The 23,112-nt window shown below is 47.2% G+C and overlaps 1 protein-coding gene across 4 annotated transcripts in view; it reads left to right on the forward strand.

The window, feature by feature from the left end:
• Window positions 1-3,494: 3,494 nt before the first annotated feature.
• Window positions 3,495-23,112, forward strand: part of cbfa2t2 (CBFA2/RUNX1 partner transcriptional co-repressor 2) — a 160,974-nt gene continuing 141,356 nt past the window's right edge. For all 4 annotated transcript variants that reach the window (XM_036970991.1, XM_036970993.1, XM_036970992.1 and 1 more), the window contains exon 1: window positions 3,495-3,998. The gene's annotated coding sequence lies outside the window, so the exon portion shown is untranslated. The remainder of the gene's footprint in view (window positions 3,999-23,112) is intronic.

Below are 23,112 nucleotides of genomic sequence, written 5' to 3' on the forward strand. Positions count from 1 at the left end.
GAGAGAGAGAGACAGCGCAGAGAGAGAGAGAGAGCAGGGAGAGTTGATAGGGAGACCTGAGAGACAGAGAGAGAGAGCGCAGAGAGAGAGAGAGAGCAGGGAGAGTTGAGAGGGAAACCAGAGAGACAGAGAGAGCGCAGAGAGAGAGAGAGAGAGCAGGGAGAAGGAGAGAGCGGAACAGAGAGAGAGAGCGCAGAGAGAGAGAGCAGGGAGAGTTGAGAGGGAGACTGGAGAGACAGAGAGAGAGAGAGAGCGCAGAGAGAGAGAGAGAGCAGGGAGGAGAGAGCTGGAGAGAGAGAGAGAGCAGGGAGAAGGATAGAGCTGGAGAGAGAGAGAGCAGGGAGAAGGATAGAGCTGAACAGAGAGAGAGAGAGAGAGCAGGGAGAAGGAGAGAGCAGAACAGAGAGAGCATGAGAGGGCTGTTATCATCAGGCTGTAAAGTCTTCTGCTACTCTCTCTCTGCGCTCTCCGGTCTCCCTCTCAACTCTCCCTGCTCTCTCTCTCTCTGCGCTCTCTGTTCCGCTCTCTCATTCTCCCTGCTCTCTCTCTCTCTCTGCCCTCTCTCTCTCTGTCTCTCCGGTCTCGCTCTCAACTCTCCCTGCTCTCTCTCTCTCTGTCTCTCCGGTCTCCCTCTCAACTCTCCCTGCTCTCTCTCTCTGTACTCTACTCTACTCTACTCAACTCTACTCTACTCTACTCTACTCTACTCTACTCTACTCTACTCTACTCTACTCTACTCTACTCTACTCTCCTCTACACTACTCTACTCTACTCTACTCTACTCTGCTCTACTCTACAGTACTCTACACTACTCTACTCTACTCTACAGTACTCTACTCTAATCTAAAGTACTCTACACTACTCTACTCTACTCTATTCTACTCTACTCTACTCTACCCTACTCTACACTACTCTACACTACTCTACTCTATTCTACTCTACAGTACTCTACACTACTCTACTCTCCTCTCCTCTCCTCTACTTGACTCTACTCTACTCTACTCTACTCTACTCTACTCTGCTCTACTCTACAATACTCTACACTACTTGACTCTACTCTACTCTACACTACTCTGCTCTGCTCTACTCTACAGTACTCTGCTCTACTCTACTCGACTCTACTCTACTCTACACTACTCTACTCAACTCTACTCTACTCTGCTCTGCTCTACTCTACAGTACTCGACTCTGCAGTACTCTACTCTACTCTCCTCTCCTCTACTCTACAGTACTCTACTCTACTCTGCTCTTCTCTTCTCTACTCTACAGTACTCTACTCTACTCTACTCTACTCTATCCTACTCTTCTCTACTCTGCCTGGCTCAGTGCTACTCTACTCTACTCTTCTCTGCTTGGCTAAGCTCTGTTCTGCTTTGTTCTGGCAGAATGACGTTCCAGATGGAACTTGTTTGCCTTGGATTACTGCAGGGTAACCTGCCTGCGCTTAGAGAGAGAGAGGGGGGGCGAGAGAGAGAGAGAGAGCAGAGAGAGAGAGAGAGAGAGAGAGAGAGGGGGGGGGGGGGGGGGCAGAGAGAGAGAGATAGAGCAGAGAGAGAAGGAGAGGGCTGTTATCAACAGGCTGTGATAATGAAGCTTCTTCTTTCCCTGGCTGCTGCCTGGCTCAGCTCTACTCTACTCTACTATATTCTACTCTACTCTGCTCTGCCTGGCTCAGCTCACCTCTGCTCTGCCTGGCTCAGCTCTACTCTACTCTACTCTACTCTACTCTGCCTGTCTCAGCTCTACTCTACTCTACTATATTCTACTCTACTCTACTCTACTCAGCCTGTCTCAGCTCAGCTGTACTCTACTCTACTCTACTGGATAAGCGCTACTCTACTCTACTCTACTCTACTCTACTCTACTCTACTCTGCCTGTCTCAGCTCTACTCTACTCTACTCTACTCTACTCTACTCTACTCTACTCTACTGGATAAGCGCTACTCTACTCTACTCTACTCTACTCTACTCTACTCTACTCTGCCTGTCTCAGCTCTACTCTACTCTACTCTACTCTACTCTACTCTACTCTACTCTACTCTGCTCTACTCTACTCTGCCTGGCTCAGCTCTACTCTACTCTACTCTGCCTGTCTCAGCTCTACTCTACTCTACTCTGCCTGGCTCAGCTCTACTCTACTCTACTCTACTCTGCCTGTCTCAGCTCTACTCTAATCTGCTCTGCCTTGTTCTGCTCTACCCTGCTCTGCCTGGCTCAGCTCTACTCTACTCTTATTGGCTCTGCTCTACTCTGCTCTGCCTGGCTCAGCTCTACTCTACTCTGATTGTTTCTGCTCTACTCTGCTCTGCCTGGCTCAGCTCTACTCTACCCTGATTGGCTCAGCTCTACTATACTTTAATTGGCTCAGCTCTACTCTACTCTGATTGGCTTTACTCTGCTCTGATTGGCTCAGCTCTACTCTACTCTGATTGGCACAGCTCTACTCTACTCTGATTGGCTCAGCTCTACTCTACTCTGATTGGCTCAGCTCTACTCTACTCTGCCTGGCTCAGCTGGTGGATTGACTTCCATATGGTGGGGAAAGTTTCTTGGGTTACTGCAGGGTAACCTGCGTGAGTTTATAGAGAGAGAGGGTACAGATTATGTACAGACTCAGTGAGCGTAGCCTTGCTATTGAGAAAGGCCGCGTAGGCAGACATGGCTCTCAAGAGAAGACAGGATATGTGCACACTGCCCACAAAATGAGGTGGAAACTGAGCTGCACTTCCTAACCTCTTGCCCAATATTTGACCATATTAGAGACACATATTTCCCTCAGATTACACAGATCTACAAAGAATTCGAAAATAAAATCCCGATAAACAGTAGATATGGGTGAAATACCTCAGTGTGCATCACAGCAGCAATATTTGTGACCTGTTGCCACAAGAAAAGGTCAACCAGTGAAGAACAAACACCATTGTAAATACAACCCATATTTATGTTTATTTTTTTGTACCTATTTGCACATAACATGACATTTGAAATGTCTTTATTCTTATGGAACTTCTGTGAATGAAATGTTTAATGTTCATTTGTATTGTTTATTTCACTTTTGTTCATTATTAATTTCACTTGCTTTGGCAACGTTAACATGTGTTTCCCATGTCAATAAATCCCCTTGAATTGAAATTGAATAGAGTTTTAGAGGGTGAGAGAGAGATGAGAGCAAGAGTGAGAAACAGAGAGTGTCCGTGCACATTCAGTCACCTACAGAGGCACATTTCAGAAGTTGCTCTAAATGAGTGGGGCAATACAATTAACCCAGGTGACTTTTTGTCTATAACACACCATTCTAGTCTATTATACACTTCTACTTGACCTCTACAACCTGTTTTGGGACACAGAAGCTACAGCCTGTTGGAGCTGCTTGCTCAGTCGGCCTGTCACACCTCCTCCTCCTCCTCCCACCGCTGGGAGCCCGCCCACACCGACTCCCTCCACCTGGGTCCCGGAGCGCCGCCGACCGACCGACCCCAACTGCAGGAGGAAGCATCACTATTCTATTCCTCGTTCTAACGGCAACCGACACACAACCGGCAGGCGCGCCAAATGTGCAAGTCCGAATGCGTGGTTATTCATCTCCTCTCTAACCTAGACTAGCCTATATATCTATAAGATAAATTCATTTAATTTCAACAGTCATTTTGGAAGATAAAAAGGCTTTCAACGACGGCAAGCAGAACAGAAGAGGTAGCCTATTTGATAGCGTCGCATCATCTCCGTGTTTTCTCTCTAGCTCGACTCGAACGCCTTGAACATCAGCTCCGTTCCATCCAGAATGTTGTCTGCTGAATGAAGAATCCTTGCCACCCTGCTGTGCTGCTCATGTGTTCTGGGTTTCTGACTGACCGTTCTGACTTCTTCAGCCGTATTTTTATTGACTGAACTGATAACCATTCGTCATTCTAACATTGATTGGAGTCAGAGGCTGACTGGAAATACATTTTGCCCTCACACCATCGTAACGCATGGTGGGAATTGTGCATCTTTTCAGTGTAAGTGCCATTTATTTATTCATGCATTCACTCTCTTCTTTGCTTGTCCTTTATGTTGCTGTGTATATTTGGTTGTGGAGAGAAGTAAATATACACTAGATCATCTGGTGAGACTTGCTGTAGCCCTGTTGCGTTATAGCCGTGGCGAAATGTATCGGATGCAACAAAGGTGATTGCTGAAGTGGGCAATGGTTCTTTATGAAAATGATTAGTCAAAAATATTGTCAAAATATGAATATTATATGAATTGAAATAATCTATGATCTAGACTATGGAATTGCGGTTTATATTCATGCGCAACTGGATATGGTATTATTGGAAATAAATGCGCGTAAATAAAGAGAATCTCTGTTGAAACAGACCTGTAAAAATATAACACTGATTTAATCAGCGGGCTTCTTATGTTGTAGTTGTCATTTTTCATGTTCATTAGTCATAAGAGACAACCCTGGTGAAATAATTGACTATGTATGCAACGTGGTTCTTTCCGCGCGTAATGGTTTCATACAAAGATGATTTGGGCAGGCAGGTCACCCGTGATAAGTCAGTATTCAACATCCGTCCTTGTCTTAGGACGTCGGGAGATGACGTGAAAATCGGCCACTAGGGGCAACAGTCACCTTCAACTACATTTCAGTTTTGCGTGTATGGCATATGGGTTTCAAGCGTCTGCCTCTGGTTCCCATGGTTTTATGTTCAAATCCAGCAGGATATAAAGTTGTTTTTGATATTTTGGTTTTAAGTCGATCCCAAACCTTAACCGGAACTTTAAAAATTCGGAGTGATTCGGCGTGATCGGGTCTAGTGTGCTGGGGTGATGGAGTCTAGTATATGCTGTTGAATAACAATATACATGTCAGTATGTAGTATATGCTGTTGAATAACAATATACATGTCAGTATGTAGTAAATCCAATGTAATGACAATATTCATCTCAGTATGTAGTATACAAAATGTAACAAACAATATTCATGTCAGTATGTAGTATATACAATTGAATAATAATATTCATGTCAGTTTGAAAGAATGCTTTAATGTCCATGCCTGGCCAGCCTGTCTGCTCTCCCAACACACACACACACACACACACACACACACACACACACACACACACACACACACACACACACACACACACACACACACACACACACACACACACACACCAATCTGTCACATCCAATGTCACCCCTTCGACCTGTGGTAGGCCTGCCACGTCAGCTGACAATCCCCTGGAGTCTGGAGCCCTGAACCCGGTTTATTCAAGGGTCTTAGCAACACACTGTGGTGTCTGTGTTTCTGCTCTCCATAGTTTTGGTCGCTCTTCTTTTAAAGGTTGGCATCCGTGGGACTTTGCATGTCATTAGAACACCACCTGGCCCAACCCCCACCGAGGACCAGTCACATCTCCTCAATCCATCCTGATGTTTTTACTCTCAACCCACTGAGACTTTGTCCCACAAATCCTCACGTGACCCCCCCGCCCCCCCCCCCCCCCCCCCCCCCCCCCAAAAAAATCTAAGTTGAAGTTGAAATGGGATTTATTTTAGGGGGCAGTGGTTGTATTGGTAGTGGTGGGGTAGCCTAGAGTTTGGCAAAAGTTTAACACTGAAATTAAAGGGTTTGGTTTATATTTTCTCAATAGCTATGGGAACTTGGTCTCCGCGGCAGTCAGCATGTCTCCTGTGAAAGCAAAGAAAGAAAAACACCGGGCAAGCTGCTGGGGTGATGGGGTCTAGGCTGCTGGGGTGATGGGGTCTAGGCTGCTGGGGTGATGGGGTCTAGGCTGCTGGGGTGATGGGGTCTAGGCTGCTGGGGTGATGGGGTCTAGGCTGCTGGGGTGATGGGGTCTAGGCTGCTGGGGTGATGGGGTCTATTCTGCTGGGGTGATGGGGACTAGGCTGCTGGGGTGATGGGGTCTAGGCTGCTGTGGTGATGGGCTCTAGGCTGCTGGGGTGATGGGTCTAGGCTGCTGGGGTGATGGGGTCTAGGCTGCTGGGGTGATGGGGTCTAGGCTGCTGGGGTGATGGGGTCTAGGCTGCTGGGGTGATGGGGTCTAGGCTGCTGGGGTGATGGGGTCTAGGCTGCTGGGGTGATGGGGTCTATTCTGCTGGGGTGATGGGGACTAGGCTGCTGGGGTGATGGGGTCTAGGCTGCTGTGGTGATGGGGTCTAGGCTGCTGGGGTGATGGGGTCTAGGCTGCTGGGGTGATGGGGTCTAGTCTACTGGGGTGATGGGGTCAAGGCTGCTGGGGTGATGGGGTCTAGGCTGCTGGGGTGATGGGGTCTAGGCTGCTGGGGTGATGGGGTCTAGTCTACTGGGGTGATGGGGTCTAGTCTACCAGGGTGATGGGGTCTAGGCTGCTGGGGTGATGGGGTCTAGTCTACTGGGGTTATGGGGTCTAGGCTGCTGGGGTGATGGGGTCTAGGCTGCTGGGGTGATGGGGTCTAGGCTGCTGGGGTCTACTGGGGTGATGGGGTCTAGTCTACTTGGGTGATGGGTCTAGTCTACTGGGGTGGTGGGGTCTAGGCTGCTGGGGTGATGGAGTCTAGTCTACTGGGGTGATGGGTCTAGTCTGCTGGGGTGATGGGGTCTAGTCTGCTGGGGTGATGGGGTCTAGTCTGCTGGGGTGATGGGGTCTAGTCTACTTGGGTGATGGGTCTAGTCTGCTGGGGTCTAGACTGCTGGGGGGGTGGGGTCTAGTCTGCTGGGGTGATGGGGTCTAGGCTGCTGGGGTGATGGGGTCTAGGCTGCTGGGGTGATGGGGTCTAGGCTGCTGGGGTCTAGGCTGCTGGGGTGATGTGGTCTAGAAGAAATTCCCTTACATTGATGATTTTTTTTTCAAAACCAATCAGTTTCCACATTGATTCAACAGTATAACACTTTTCTGGTTGAAATTACATGGAAACAACGTTGATTCAACGTTCAGTGTTTGCCCAGTAGGTAGCTAGACTGCTAACTGCTGATTAACTACTGAAAACACTACCAAGAATTGAATTTAGTTGAACTACCACCAAGCTACTGCAACATTGTAACGCTCGTCGTCGGTGTAAGGAAGAGTGGACCAAAGCACAGCGTGGAAATTGTTCATGATATTTATTTACAAGAAACACTCAAACAAAAATAACAAAATCCAACTTATATATGATCCCCAATCAGAGACAACGACAGACAGCTTCCTCTGATTGGGAACCACACTCAGCAAAAACAACAAAGAAATAGAAAACATAGATTTTCCCACCCGCGTCACACCCTGACCTAACCAAACATAGATAATAAATAAGGATCTCTAAGGTCAGGGTGTGACAAACATCAAATCAAATCAAATGTATTTATATAGCCCTTCGTACATCAGCTGATATCTCAAAGTGCTGTACAGAAACCCAGCCTAAAACCCCAAACAGCAAGCAATGCAGGTGTAGAAGCACGGTGGCTAGGAAAAACTCCCTAGAAAGGCCAAAACCTAGGAATAAACCTAGAGAGGAACCAGGCTATGTGGGGTGGCCAGTCCTCTTCTGGCTGTGCCGTGTGGAGATTATAACAGAACATGGCCAAGATGTTCAAATGTTCATAAATGACCAGCATGGTCCAATAATAATAAGGCAGAACAGTTGAAACTGGAGCAGCAGCACGGCCAGGTGGACTGGGGACAGCAAGGAGTCATCATGTCAGGTAGTCCTGAGACATGGTCCTAGGGCTCAGGTCCTCCGAGAGAGAGAAAGAAAGAGAGAAAGAGAGAATTAGAGAGAGCACACTTAAATTCACACAGGACACCGAATAGGACAGGAGAAGTACTCCAGATATAACAAACTGACCCCAGCCCCCCGACACAAACTACTGCAGCATAAATACTGGAGGCTGAGACATGTAGTTAAATTACTAGTTGAACTACCACCAAGCTACGGCAACATTTTGTTCACTGCTCCCTAATACTTTTAGCTAGCTGTGATAATACTTATTGCTATGATTGGGGAAATCAATAAATGTTCATCATTTGATTGTTCTGACTGGTCGGACTGTAGGCTAGACACACAACTTGAAACAGTGAGAATGACATGTATCTCATCCTGGAATATCCAAGGCCTGAGGTCATCTGTCTTTGGCCTAAAGAGCAGGAACCTGGACTTCATCAAATAAATCGTGAATACAGACATTGTCATCCTACAAGAAACATGTTATAGAGGACACGGACCCACTGGTTGTCCTCTAGGTTACAGAGAGCTGGTAGTCCCATCCACCACACTACCAGGTGGGTGGTATAGAGGAGACGGACCCACTGGTTGCCCTCTAGGTTACAGAGAGCTGGTAGTCCCATCCACCACACTACCAGGTGGGTGGTATAGAGGAGACGGACCCACTGGTTGTCCTCTAGGTTACAGAGAGCTGGTAGTCTCATCCATCACACTAACAGGTGTGAAACAGAGAAGGGACTCAGTGGGTATGCTAATTTGATATAGAGCAGATCTAACTCACTCCATTAAATTAATCAAAACAGGAACATTTTACATCTGGCTAGAAATTCAAAAGGAAATGAAAAATGTCCTCCTGTGTGCTACCTGTATCCCCCCACTATAATCCCCATACTTTAATGAAGACAGCTTCTCCATCCTGGAGGGGGAAATCAATCATTTCCAAGCCCAGGGACATGTACTAGTCTGTGGTGACCTAAATGCCAGAACAGGAGAATAACCTGACACCCTCAGCACACAGGGTGACAAACACCTACCTGGAGGTGACAGCATTCCCTCCCCCATATGCCCCCCTAGGCACAACTACGACAACATAACCAACAAAAACGGGTCACAACTCCTGCAGCTCTGTCGCATGCTGGGTCTGTACATAGTCAACGGTAGGCTTCGAGGTGACTCCTATGGTAGGTACACCTATAGCTCATCTCTTGGCAGTAGTACTGTAGACTACTTTATCACTGACCTCAACCCAGAGTCTCTCAGAGCGTTCACAGTGAGCCCACTGACACCCCTATCATATCACAGCAAAATCACAGTCTTCTTGAACAGAGCAATACTCAATCATGAGGCATCAAAGCCAAAGGAACCGAGTAACATTAAGAAATGTAATAGATGGAAGGAAAGTATTGTGGAAACCTACCAAAAAACAATTAGGCAACAACACATTCAATCCCTTTTAGACAACTTCCTGGACAAAACATTACACTGTAATAATAGTGAAGGTGTAAACCTGGCAGTATAAAATCTTAACAGCATATTTGACCTTTCAGCTTCCCCATCAAATCTAAAAATATCAAGCAGAAAACTGAAGAAAATGAACAACAATGACAAATGGTTTGATGAAGAATGCAAAAACCTGAGAAAGAAATTGAGAAATCTGTCCAGCCAAAAACATTGAGACCCAGAAAACCTGAGTCTACACCTCCACTATGGTGAATCACTAAAACAATACAGAAATACACTACGGAAAAATACACTACGGAAACAGCACTTCAGAAATCAGCTCAATGTAATTGAAGAATCAATACAATCAAACCACTTCTGGTATAATTGCAAAACGTGAAACAAACAACAACACGAAGAGTTATCTATCCAAAATGGAGATGTATGGGTAAACCACTTCTCCAATCTTTTTGCCTCTACAACAAAGAACAAACAGCAAAAACATATACATGATCAAATACAAATCTTAGGATCAAATATTAAAGGCTACCAGAACCCACTGGATTCTCTAATTACCTTGAATGAACTACAGGACAAAACACAAACCCTCCAACCCAACAAGGCCTAAAACTCTTTAACATCATCCTCAGCTCTGGCATCTTTCCCAATATTTGGAACCACGGACTGATCACCCCAATCCACAAAAGTGGAGACACATTTGACCCCAATAACTACTGTGGGATATGCGTCAACAGCAACCTTGGGAAAATCCTAGACTATTATTAATAGCATACTTGTACATTTCCTCAATGAAAACAATGAACTGAGCAAATGTCAAATTGGCTTTTTACCAAATTATCGTACGACAGACCCGTGTTCACCCTGCACACCCTGATAGACAAACAAACAAACCTTCTTCTCATGCTTTGTTGATTTCAAAAAAGCCTTTGACTCAATTTGGCATGAGGGTCTGCTATCCAAATTGATGGAAAGTGGTGTTGGGGGTAAAACATACGACATTATAAAATCCAAGTACACAAACAACAAGTGTGCGGTTAAAATTGGCAACAAAACACACATTTCTTCCCACAGGGTTGTGGGGTGAGACAGGGATGCAGCTTAAGCCCCACCCTCTTCAACATATATATCAATGAATTGGCATGGGCACTAGAAAAGTCTGCAGCACCTGGCCTCACCCTGCTAGAATCTGAAGTCAAATGTCTACTGTTTGCTGATGATCTGGTGCTTCTGTCACCAACCAAGGAGAGCCTACAGCAGCACCTAGATCTTATGCACAGATTCGGCCTGACCTGGGCCCTGACAGACCTGGGCCCTGACAGACCTGGGCCCTGACAGACCTGGGCCCTGACAGTAAATCTCAGTAAGACCAAAATAATGGTGTTCAAAAAAGGTCCAGTTGCCAGGACCACAAATATAAAGTCCATCTAGACACCGTTGCTCTAGAGCACACAGAAATCTTGCTTGTTTGTAGGTGACCAAATACTTATTTTCCACCATAATTTGCAAATAAATGCATTAAAAATCCTACAATGTGATTTTCTGGATTTTTTTCCCCTCATTTTGTCTGTCATAGTTGAAGTGTACCCATGATGAAAATTACAGGCCTCTTTCATCTTTTTAAGTAGGAGAACTTGCACAATTGGTGGCTGACTAAATACTTTTTTGCCCCACTGTACATTGGCCTAAACATCAGCACCACAGGTAACTTCCACAAAGCTGTGAACAATCTGAGAGACAAGGCAAGAAGGGCATTCTATGTCATCAAAAGGAACATAAATCCTAATTCGACATACCAATTAGGATCTGACTAAAAATACTTGAATCAGTTATAGAACCCATTGCCCTTTATGGTTGTGAGGTCTGGGGTCTGCTCACCAACCAACAATTCACAAAATGGGACAAACACCAAATTGAGACTCTGCACACAGAATTCTGCAGAAATATCCTCTGTGTGCAACGTAAAACACCAAATAATGCATGCAGAGCAGAATTAGACCGAGACTCGCTGGCTGGTCTGGCTGACTGGTCTGGACTTAATGGCTGACTGGCTAGACTTGCTGACTGGATTGGCTGGCTGGACTTACTGGCTGGTCCGGCTGGCTGCACTTACTGCCTGGTTTGGCTGGACTTAATAGCTGGCTGGACTTACTGGCTGGTTGGACTTGCTGACTGGATTGGCTGGCTGGACTTACTGGCTGGTCCGGCTGGCTGCACTTACTGGCTGGTTTGGCTGGACTTACTGGCTGGCTGGACTTACTGGCTGGCTGGACTTACTGGCTGACTGGTTGGACTTACCGGTTGGTCTGGCTGGCTGATATGACTGGCTCGCTGGCTAGACTTGCTGACTAATATGGCTGGCTGGACTTAATGGCTGGTCTGGCTGGTCTGGCTGGCTGGACTTATTGGCTGGCTGGCTAGACTTGCTGACTGATTTGGCTGGCTGGACTTACTGGCTGGTCTGGCTGCACTTACTGGCTGGTTTGGCTGGACTTACTGGCTGGCTGGACTTACTGGCTGGCTGGACTTACTGGCTGACTGGTTGGACTTACCGGTTGGTCTGGCTGGCTGATATGACTGGCTCGCTGGCTAGACTTGCTGACTGATATGGCTGGCTGGACTTAATGGCTGGTCTGGCTGGTCTGGCTGGCTGGACTTATTGGCTGGCTGGCTAGACTTGCTGACTGATTTGGCTGGCTGGACTTACTGGCTGGTCTGGCTGGACTTACTGGCAGGTCTGGCTGGCTGGACTTACTGGCTGGTCTGGCTGGCTGGACTTAATGGCTGGTCTGGCTTGCCTTACTGGCTGGTCTGTTTGGCCTGCTGTGATTCTGGCAGGCTGGACTTACTGGCTGGTCTGTCTGGCCTGCTGTGATTCTGGCTGGACTTTGGCTCTGTATGTCTGCAGGTTGTAGCTGTCTGTCTGTTAGGGACCATCTCCCCAGCCACCAGGCTGTCCACTTGCCTCACACCTGTTCTGTTCTGTTGTGGAGTCACATTTAGTGGAGTGGTGTACTGTTGGATAGATAGGAGACAGAATGGTGTACTGTTGGATAGATAGGGGACAGGGTGGTGTACTGTTGGATAGATAGGGGACAGGGTGGTGTACTGTTGGATAGATAGGAGACAGAATGTTGTACTGTTGGATAGATAGGGGACAGGGTGGTGTACAGTTGGATAGATAGGAGACAGAGTGGTGTACAGTTGGATAGATAGGAGACAGAGTGGTGTACTGTTGGATAGATAGGAGACAGAATGTTGTACTGTTGGATAGATAGGGGACAGGGTGGTGTACAGTTGGATAGATAGGAGACAGAGTGGTGTACAGTTGGATAGATAGGAGACAGAGTGGTGTACTGTTGGATAGATAGGAGACAGAATGGTGTACTATTGGATAGATAGGGGACAGGGTGGTGTACTGTTGGATAGATAGGAGACAGAATGTTGTACTGTTGGATAGATAGGAGACAGAATGGTGTACTGTTGGATAGATAGGGAGACAGAATGGTGTACAGTTGGATAGATAGGAGACAGAATGGTGTACAGTTGTATAGATAGGAGAAACAGCCCAAGACCATTTTTCCTGCTCCACCAATAGAGTATGGAAGAGCCAAGCGCTGGAATAACTACAGCGCTGATTGTTCTGTTGTTGGACCACAACCAGGTGTGTTATCTGGATCCTGCCCACTCTCATTGATGATGTCACACCCTGCATTCCAAATGGCCCCCTATTCCATATAATGGCCACTGCTTTTGACCGGAGTCGTATGGGGCCCTGGTGAGAAGTAGTGCACTAAATAGGGAAAATAGTGCCATTTGGGACTCCTGATTTTGACACCTTTTTGTAAACCAACCAAGTTCACCGGCACCTTTCTCATCAGTCCTCTGGCTTATTTTACATCTTTAGTGGAAATATGCAGTATTACAATGACAAATATCTCTACATTATACACATTTTTATTTACATTTATTGTAATTATTTTATTAATATATATATATATATATATATACATACCACAATCAAATAGGCACATTTGACATACAATAAAAGCATTGGTTCTATTAAACAGATAAATGTTGGAAATAAAAACATATATAAATAATATAAAATAAAATTCAAGAAAGAAATCAACAAAACAAATATCCAAAGTGTCAGGGATCAGATTATTATTATTATTATTATTATTATTATTATTATTATTGTAACAACAGGGCTCTTTTAGATGGAACTGAACAGATTCAGAAGTCCCAGGCCCCGGGGAGTTTTAAATGTTGTAGCGTAGGCATAGCGGTAACTGCCAGTATGAAGAAATTACTAGAGTAAACAAGGGTGTTTCCTTCATTTTAGTCGATACCTGGATGCGCTTGTGATCAAACATAATCAACAGTTAACTATTGATCCTCTGTGGCTAAATGATGCCCTCTGGTGTGATTTGAATATTGCGAGCAGGCTCCTGTGATTGGATAATAAAAAACATATATTTCATATATTTCAAAAGGACTTTGCCTCTTGGACCCGCTATGGGCTTGGGTCTGATTGGTCAGTCACATGTCTTTGCCTCTTGGACCCGCTATGGGCTTGGGTCTGATTGGTCAGTCACATGTCTTTGCCTCTTGGACCCGCTATAAGCTTGGGTCTGATTGGTCAGTCACATGTCTTTGCCTCTTGGACCCGCTATAAGCTTGGGTCTGATTGGTCAGTCACATGTCTTTGCCTCTTGGACCCGCTATGGGCTTGGGTCTGATTGGTCAGTCACATGTCTTTGCCTCTTGGACCCGCTATGGGCTTGGGTCTGATTGGTCAGTCACATGTCTTTGCCTCTTGGACCCGCTATGGGCTTGGGTCTGATTGGTCAGTCACATGTCTTTGCCTCTTGGACCCGCTATGGGCTTGGGTCTGATTGGTCAGTCACATGTCTTTGCCTCTTGGACCCGCTATAAGCTTGGGTCTGATTGGTCAGTCACATGTCTTTGCCTCTTGGACCCGCTATGGGCTTGGGTCTGATTGGTCAGTCACATGTCTTTGCCTCTTGGACCCGCTATGGGCTTGGGTCTGATTGGTCAGTCACATGTCTTTGCCTCTTGGACCCGCTATGGGCTTGGGTCTGATTGGTCAGTCACATGTCTTTGCCTCTTGGACCCGCTATGGGCTTGGGTCTGATTGGTCAGTCACATGTCTTTGCCTCTTGGACCCGCTATGGGCTTGGGTCTGATTGGTCAGTCACATGTCTTTGCCTCTTGGACCCGCTATGGGCTTGGGTCTGATTGGTCAGTCACATGTCTTTGCCTCTTGGACCCGCTATGGGCTTGGGTCTGATTGGTCAGTCACATGTCTTTGCCTCTTGGACCCGCTATGGGCTTGGATCTGATTGGTCAGTCACATGTCTTTGCCTCTTGGACCCGCTATGGGCTTGGGTCTGATTGGTCAGTCACATGTCTTTGCCTCTTGGACCCGCTATGGGCTTGGGTCTGATTGGTCAGTCACATGTCTTTGCCTCTTGGACCCGCTATGGGCTTGGGTCTGATTGGTCAGTCACATGTCTTTGCCTCTTGGACCCGCTATGGGCTTGGGTCTGATTGGTCAGTCACATGTCTTTGCCTCTTGGACCCGCTATGGGCTTGGATCTGATTGGTCAGTCACATGTCTTTGCCTCTTGGACCCGCTATGGGCTTGGGTCTGATTGGTCAGTCACATGTCTTTGCCTCTTGGACCCGCTATAAGCTTGGGTCTGATTGGTCAGTCACATGTCTTTGCCTCTTGGACCCGCTATGGGCTTGGGTCTGATTGGTCAGTCACATGTCTTTGCCTCTTGGACCCGCTATAAGCTTGGGTCTGATTGGTCAGTCACATGTCTTTGCCTCTTGGACCCGCTATAAGCTTGGGTCTGATTGGTCAGTCACATGTCTTTGCCTCTTGGACCCGCTATGGGCTTGGGTCTGATTGGTCAGTCACATGTCTTTGCCTCTTGGACCCGCTATAAGCTTGGGTCTGATTGGTCAGTCACATGTCTTTGCCTCTTGGACCCGCTATGGGCTTGGGTCTGATTGGTCAGTCACATGTCTTTGCCTCTTGGACCCGCTATGGGCTTGGGTCTGATTGGTCAGTCACATGTCTTTGCCTCTTGGACCCGCTATGGGCTTGGGTCTGATTGGTCAGTCACATGTCTTTGCCTCTTGGACCCGCTATGGGCTTGGGTCTGATTGGTCAGTCACATGTCTTTGCCTCTTGGACCCGCTATGGGCTTGGGTCTGATTGGTCAGTCACATGTCTTTGCCTCTTGGACCCGCTATGGGCTTGGGTCTGATTGGTCAGTCACATGTCTTTGCCTCTTGGACCCGCTATGGGCTTGGGTCTGATTGGTCAGTCACATGTCTTTGCCTCTTGGACCCGCTATGGGCTTGGATCTGATTGGTCAGTCACATGTCTTTGCCTCTTGGACCCGCTATGGGCTTGGGTCTGATTGGTCAGTCACATGTCTTTGCCTCTTGGACCCGCTATGGGCTTGGGTCTGATTGGTCAGTCACATGTCTTTGCCTCTTGGACCCGCTATGGGCTTGGGTCTGATTGGTCAGTCACATGTCTTTGCCTCTTGGACCCGCTATGGGCTTGGGTCTGATTGGTCAGTCACATGTCTTTGCCTCTTGGACCCTCTATGGGCTTGGATCTGATTGGTCAGTCACATGTCTTTGCCTCTTGGACCCGCTATGGGCTTGGGTCTGATTGGTCAGTCACATGTCTTTGCCTCTTGGACCCGCTATAAGCTTGGGTCTGATTGGTCAGTCACATGTCTTTGCCTCTTGGACCCGCTATGGGCTTGGGTCTGATTGGTCAGTCACATGTCTTTGCCTCTTGGACCCGCTATAAGCTTGGGTCTGATTGGTCAGTCACATGTCTTTGCCTCTTGGACCCGCTATAAGCTTGGGTCTGATTGGTCAGTCACATGTCTTTGCCTCTTGGACCCGCTATGGGCTTGGGTCTGATTGGTCAGTCACATGTCTTTGCCTCTTGGACCCGCTATGGGCTTGGGTCTGATTGGTCAGTCACATGTCTTTGCCTCTTGGACCCGCTATGGGCTTGGGTCTGATTGGTCAGTCACATGTCTTTGCCTCTTGGACCCGCTATGGGCTTGGGTCTGATTGGTCAGTCACATGTCTTTGCCTCTTGGACCCGCTATAAGCTTGGGTCTGATTGGTCAGTCACATGTCTTTGCCTCTTGGACCCGCTATGGGCTTGGGTCTGATTGGTCAGTCACATGTCTTTGCCTCTTGGACCCGCTATGGGCTTGGGTCTGATTGGTCAGTCACATGTCTTTGCCTCTTGGACCCGCTATGGGCTTGGGTCTGATTGGTCAGTCACATGTCTTTGCCTCTTGGACCCGCTATGGGCTTGGGTCTGATTGGTCAGTCACATGTCTTTGCCTCTTGGACCCGCTATGGGCTTGGGTCTGATTGGTCAGTCACATGTCTTTGCCTCTTGGACCCGCTATGGGCTTGGGTCTGATTGGTCAGTCACATGTCTTTGCCTCTTGGACCCGCTATGGGCTTGGGTCTGATTGGTCAGTCACATGTCTTTGCCTCTTGGACCCGCTATGGGCTTGGATCTGATTGGTCAGTCACATGTCTTTGCCTCTTGGACCCGCTATGGGCTTGGGTCTGATTGGTCAGTCACATGTCTTTGCCTCTTGGACCCGCTATGGGCTTGGGTCTGATTGGTCAGTCACATGTCTTTGCCTCTTGGACCCGCTATGGGCTTGGGTCTGATTGGTCAGTCACATGTCTTTGCCTCTTGGACCCGCTATGGGCTTGGGTCTGATTGGTCAGTCACATGTCTTTGCCTCTTGGACCCGCTATGGGCTTGGGTCTGATTGGTCAGTCACATGTCTTTGCCTCTTGGACCCGCTATGGGCTTGGGTCTGATTGGTCAGTCACATGTCTTTGCCTCTTGGACCCGCTATGGGCTTGGGTCTGATTGGTCAGTCACATGTCTTTGCCTCTTGGACCCGCTATGGGCTTGGGTCTGATTGGTCAGTCACATGTCTTTGCCTCTTGGACCCGCTATGGGCTTGGATCTGATTGGTCAGTCACATGTCTTTGCCTCTTGGACCCGCTATGGGCTTGGGTCTGATTGGTCAGTCACATGTCTTTGCCTCTTGGACCCGCTATGGGCTTGGGTCTGATTGGTCAGTCACATGTCTTTGCCTCTTGGACCCGCTATGGGCTTGGGTCTGATTGGTCAGTCACATGTCTTTGCCTCTTGGACCCGCTATGGGCTTGGGTCTGATTGGTCAGTCACATGTCTTTGCCTCTTGGACCCGCTATGGGCTTGGATCTGATTGGTCAGTCACATGTCTTTGCCTCTTGGACCCGCTATGGGCTTGGGTCTGATTGGTCAGTCACATGTCTTTGCCTCTTGGACCCGCTATGGGCTTGGGTCTGATTGGTCAGTCACATGTCTTTGCCTCTTGGACCCGCTATGGGCTTGGGTCTGATTGGTCAGTCACATGTCTTTGCCTCTTGGACCCGCTATGGGCTTGGATCTGATTGGTCAGTCACATGTCTTTGCCTCTTGGACCCGCTATGGGCTTGGGTCTGATTGGTCAGTCACATGTCTTTGCCTCTTGGACCCGCTATGGGCTTGGGTCTGATTGGTCAGTCACATGTCTTTGCCTCTTGGACCCGCTATGGGCTTGGGTCTGATTGGTCAGTCACATGTCTTTGCCTCTTGGACCCGCTATAAGCTTGGGTCTGATTGGTCAGTCACATGTCTTTGCCTCTTGGACCCGCTATGGGCTTGGGTCTGATTGGTCAGTCACATGTCTTTGCCTCTTGGACCCGCTATGGGCTTGGGTCTGATTGGTCAGTCACATTTCTTTGCCTCTTGGACCCGCTATGGGCTTGGGTCTGATTGGTCAGTCACATGTCTTTGCCTCTTGGACCCGCTATGGGCTTGGGTCTGATTGGTCAGTCACATGTCTTTTTTATTTACTTTTAAAAAATATATATATAAATCAGTTAGCCAATCAAGGCCAACCTAGTCTCAGAGCGGCAACACGCAGCAGCAGGCTGTCTACACCACAGGAGGCTGGTGGCACGTTCATTGGGGAGGAGGGGTTCGTGGTAACGGCTGGAGCAGAATCAGTGGAATGGTATCAAATACATCCAACACATGTTTTGAATAGTTTCATCCGAGTTCTCCAGAGATTATTTGGTGCTTCCTTTTGGATATTTAGGATAATTCTGTTTGCACATTTCCTGTTGGGTATTTCTCTCAGTGCTTATAATCGTAATTACAGGTCGGATGCCAAACCTCACCTCCATGTAGTGCATTTGGTAAAATTACTCTATAGAATATTTTGCACCAGATTTGGATTGGAATATGTCATTTTGAGAATTGTCATTTTATGGAGTAAAATGTTTTGCAGGATTTTTTTTCTAGTTCATTCACTGCCAGATCAAATCCACCAGAGGCACTGGTTGTTAGTCCCAGGACAACCATGGTATTTCCTGTTCCAGGTAGTTGGACATGTTCAACCATGGTGTTTCCTGTTCCAGGTAGTTGGACATGTTCAACCATGGTATTTCCTGTTCTAGGTAGTTGGACATGTTCAACCATGGTATTTCCTGTCCCAGGTAGTTGGACATGTTCAACCATGGTATTTCCTGTTCCAGGTAGTTGGTTCAACCATGGTGTTTCCTGTTCCAGGTAGTTGGACATGTTCAACCATGGTGTTTCCTGTTCCAGGTAGTTGGACATGTTCAACCATGGTATTTCCTGTTCTAGGTAGTTGGACATGTTCAACCATGGTATTTCCTGTCCCAGGTAGTTGGACATGTTCAACCATGGTATTTCCTGTTCCAGGTAGTTGGTTCAACCATGGTATTTCCTGTCCCAGGTAGTTGGACATGTTCAACCATGGTATTTCCTGTTCCAGGTAGTTGGTTCAACCATGGTATTTCCTGTTCCAGGTAGTTGGTCATGTTCAACCATGGTATTTCCTGTTCCAGGTAGTTGGACATGTTCAACCATAGCATTTCCTGTTCCAGGTAGTTGGTTCAACCATGGTATTTCCTCATTTGAAGGAGTGTCTGCTGCTCTGATTCCTTCCCTTTTTCTGCTAAATCATGACATTGGTTTTCTGAAAGTTGATGTTGATTGTCCAGTTGATGTTGTATTCCTATAGAAGGTTGGTGACAGTAGGTCATCTGTTGATGACAGTAGGTCATCTGATCTGTTGGTGGCAGTAGGTCATCTGGGTAGACCCTGATTTGTTGGGGACAGTAGGTCAGCTGATCTGTTGGTGGCAGTAGGTCATCTGGGTAGACCCTGATCTGTTGGTGACAGTAGGTCATCTGATCTGTTGGGGACAGTAGGTCATCTGGGTAGACCCTGATCTGTTGGTGACAGTAGGTCATCTGGGTAGACCCTGATCTGTTGGGGACAGTAGGTCATCTGGGTAGACCCTGATCTGTTGGTGACAGTAGGTCATCTGATCTGTTGGGGACAGTAGGTCATCTGGGTAGACCCTGATCTGTTGGTGACAGTAGGTCATCTGGGTAGACCCTGATCTGTTGGGGACAGTAGGTCATCTGATCTGTTGGGGACAGTAGGTCATCTGATCTGTTGGTGGCAGTAGGTCATCTGGGTAGACCCTGATCTGTTGGTGACAGTAGGCCATCTGGGTAGACGCTGACCTGTTGGGGACAGTAGGTCATCTGGGTAGACCTTGATCTGTTGGGGACAGTAGGTCATCTGGGTAGACCCTGATCTGTTGGGGACAGTAGGTCATCTGGGTAAACCCTGATCTGTTGGGGACAGTAGGTCATCTGATCTGTTGGTGACAGTAGCTCATCTGATCTGTTGGTGACAGTAGCTCATCTGATCTGTTGGTGACAGTAGGTCATCTGGGTAGAGCAGGAATCTGACCTCATCTTTGAGGGTGAGTCCAGGGGCTGCAGATTGGTCCAACAACACTGCTAGTGTCCCCCTCTCTCTCTCTGCTACAGCTCCACCTTCACTACACACAGCTCCTCTCTGAGGACAACATGTCCCCCCCTCTCTCTCTGCTGCAGCTCCACCTTCACTACACACAGCTCCTCTCTGAGGACAACATGTCCCCCCCTCTCTCTTTGCTGCAGCTCCACCTTCACTACACACAGCTCCTCTCTGAGGACAACATGTCCCCCCCTCTCTCTCTGCTGCAGCTCCACCTTCACTACAAACAGCTCCTCTCGGAGGATATCATTGGACTGTGGCATTTGTTCAAAGTTCTGTCTTAACTTCTGTCTTAACTGTTCTTTTGAAGCACGGGTCTCCTCCTGGAAATGCCTCAACTCTTCTATCAGTGTCTGGACAGTGTTACATTCTAATGTCTCAACTCTTCCATCAGCGTCTGGACAGTGTTACATTCTAATGTCTCAACTCTTCCATCAGCGTCTGGACAGTGTTACATTCTAATGTCTCAACTCTTCCATCAGCGTCTGGACAGTGTTACATTCTAATGTCTCAACTATTCCATCAGCATCTGGACAGTGTTACATTCTAATGTCTCAACTCTTCCATCAGCGTCTGGACAGTGTTACATTCTAATGTCTCAACTCTTCCATCAGCGTCTGGACAGTGTTACATTCTAATGTCTCAACTCTTCCATCAGCGTCTGGATAGTGTTACATTCTAATGTCTCAACTCTTCCATCAGCGTCTGGACAGTGTTACATTCTAATGTCTCAACTCTTCCATCAGCGTCTGGACAGTGTTACATTCTAATGTCTCAACTCTTCCATCAGCGTCTGGATAGTGTTACATTCTAATGTCTCAACTATTCCATCAGCGTCTGGACAGTGTTACATTCTAATGTCTCAACTCTTCCATCAGCGTCTGGACAGTGTTACATTCTAATGTCTCAACTCTTCCATCAGCGTCTGGACAGTGTTACATTCTAATGTCTCAACTCTTCCATCAGCGTCTGGACAGTGTTACATTCTAATGTCTCAACTCTTCCATCAGCATCTGGACAGTGTTACATTCTAATGTCTCAACTCTTCCATCAGCATCTGGACAGTGTTACATTCTAATGTCTCAACTCTTCCATCAGCGTCTGGACAGTGTTACATTCTAATGTCTGAGTCAGTTAGCTCCACTTCAAGTAGGAAGAGGCAGTTCTGGATTAGTTTCACTGATGCTGTTTCTGGTGTGCACACAGCTGCCACAGGTGTTGGAGGGATTGATGCTCTGTGGGCCTCCTGTTTTGATGGCCAGGTTTTGGGAGTTGCAGGCGATGTTAGTTTTTAGTTCATTATCAGCTAGTGGTTTTATCATGTACAACTCTTCTTCAATCTGCTCTTGACTGGCTTCAGATCCTTGGAAAATTACTATTCCGTTACTCTATATATTAATGTGACATTTTGGGGTTGTGTCCAAATACAATTGTCTCATTGTCTTGTTTCCAGACCTTTTAAGTTGTTTGTTTGCCTTGCGCCAGGATGCCAAGCATTTAGACGTTCAGTGAAAAGACAAGATACTTCTTTATTTATTTGTCTTTTTGTTGCATAAAGGTTTTAGGGTTTCTGGGTGCTCTTTAAAAAAAACTTTGCTTTATATTTTTCCTCCCTGCTTCACTGGCAATGCCTTCTGCATATTTGATTGCAAGGTTTCTGAGCTTTGGGGGGCTTGTAAATGTATCCATCTTAGTTGATTACGGTTGCACACAGCACATGTTGCAGCTGGATTTCACTTGGCTAGTTGTAGCTAGGCATTTTTAAATGGAAACTAAGCTGAACTTGTACTCTTCCTCTAAATCATTTGAAGTATGATATTGAATAATAGATATTATGAGTTCATCATTTTACCAGCTACTCTTGGAACTTGGAACCCCTCTCTCTCTCTCTCTCTCTCTCTCTCTCTCTCTCTCTCCCTCTCTCTCTCTCTCTCTCTCTCTCTCTCTCTCTCTCTCTCTCTCTCTCTCTCTCTGTCTCTGTTTCTCTCTCTGTCTCTGTCTCTCTCTCTCTCCCTCTCTCTCTCTCTCTCTCTCTCTCTCTCTCTCTCTCTCTCTGTCTCTGTTTCTCTCTCTGTCTCTGTCTCATTCTCTCTCTCTCTCTCTCTCCCTCTCTCTCCCTCTCTCTCTCTCTCTCTCCCTCTCTCTCTCTCTCCCCCTCTCTCTCTCTCTCTCTCTCTCTCTCTCTCTCTCTCACTCTCTCTCTCTCTCTCTCTCTCTCTCTCTCTCTCTCTCTCTCTCTAGAGGGAGAAGGGATAGAGGGATGGAAGAATGGGGGGAAGGAGGACATGGGAAAGCCTTTTTTCTGAGGGGTCTGGTCTCTCTGTCTGTGTGTCTGGTGCGTGTGTGTCGACCTTGTGGCAACACACACGGCCACAGTGTCCCCAGGATGGAAATGACCTTCTGTTATCTGTAATGGGCTTTTGTTTGTGGACTCAGGAAAGCTCCCACACTAGAAGGAGAAGAAGGTGACCAGGGCCAAGGTTTCCACCCATAAGGCTCTGGTCTAAAGTAGTGCACTATATAGGGAATAGGGTGCCATAGGGCTCTGGTCTAAAGTAGTGCACTATATAGGGAATAGAGTTCCATAGGGCTCTGGTCAAAGTAGTGTGACATAGGGCTCTAGTCTAAAGTAGTGCACTATATAGGGAATTGGGTGCCATTTGGGACATACATAGACTCACTAGGCTAGACGACACGCAGCCTTATGTACTATGGACGTCTATGGTTCTGTATCTGTGTGGAATGTATAATTGACACGGGAATATAATGCCTGTAATCACCTTTACCATGTGACTGGGGAATATAATGCCTGTAATCACCTTTACCATGTGACAGGGTGGACTGACTCAATACCTTTACCATGTGACTTGGGAATATAATGCCTGTAATCACCTTTACCATGTGACAGGGTGGACTGACTCAATACCTTTACCATGTGACAGGGTGGACTGACTCAATACCTTTACCATGT

This window comes from Oncorhynchus mykiss, chromosome 32 (genome assembly GCF_013265735.2).
Source record: "Oncorhynchus mykiss isolate Arlee chromosome 32, USDA_OmykA_1.1, whole genome shotgun sequence".
NCBI classification, from domain to species: Eukaryota; Metazoa; Chordata; class Actinopteri; order Salmoniformes; family Salmonidae; genus Oncorhynchus; species Oncorhynchus mykiss.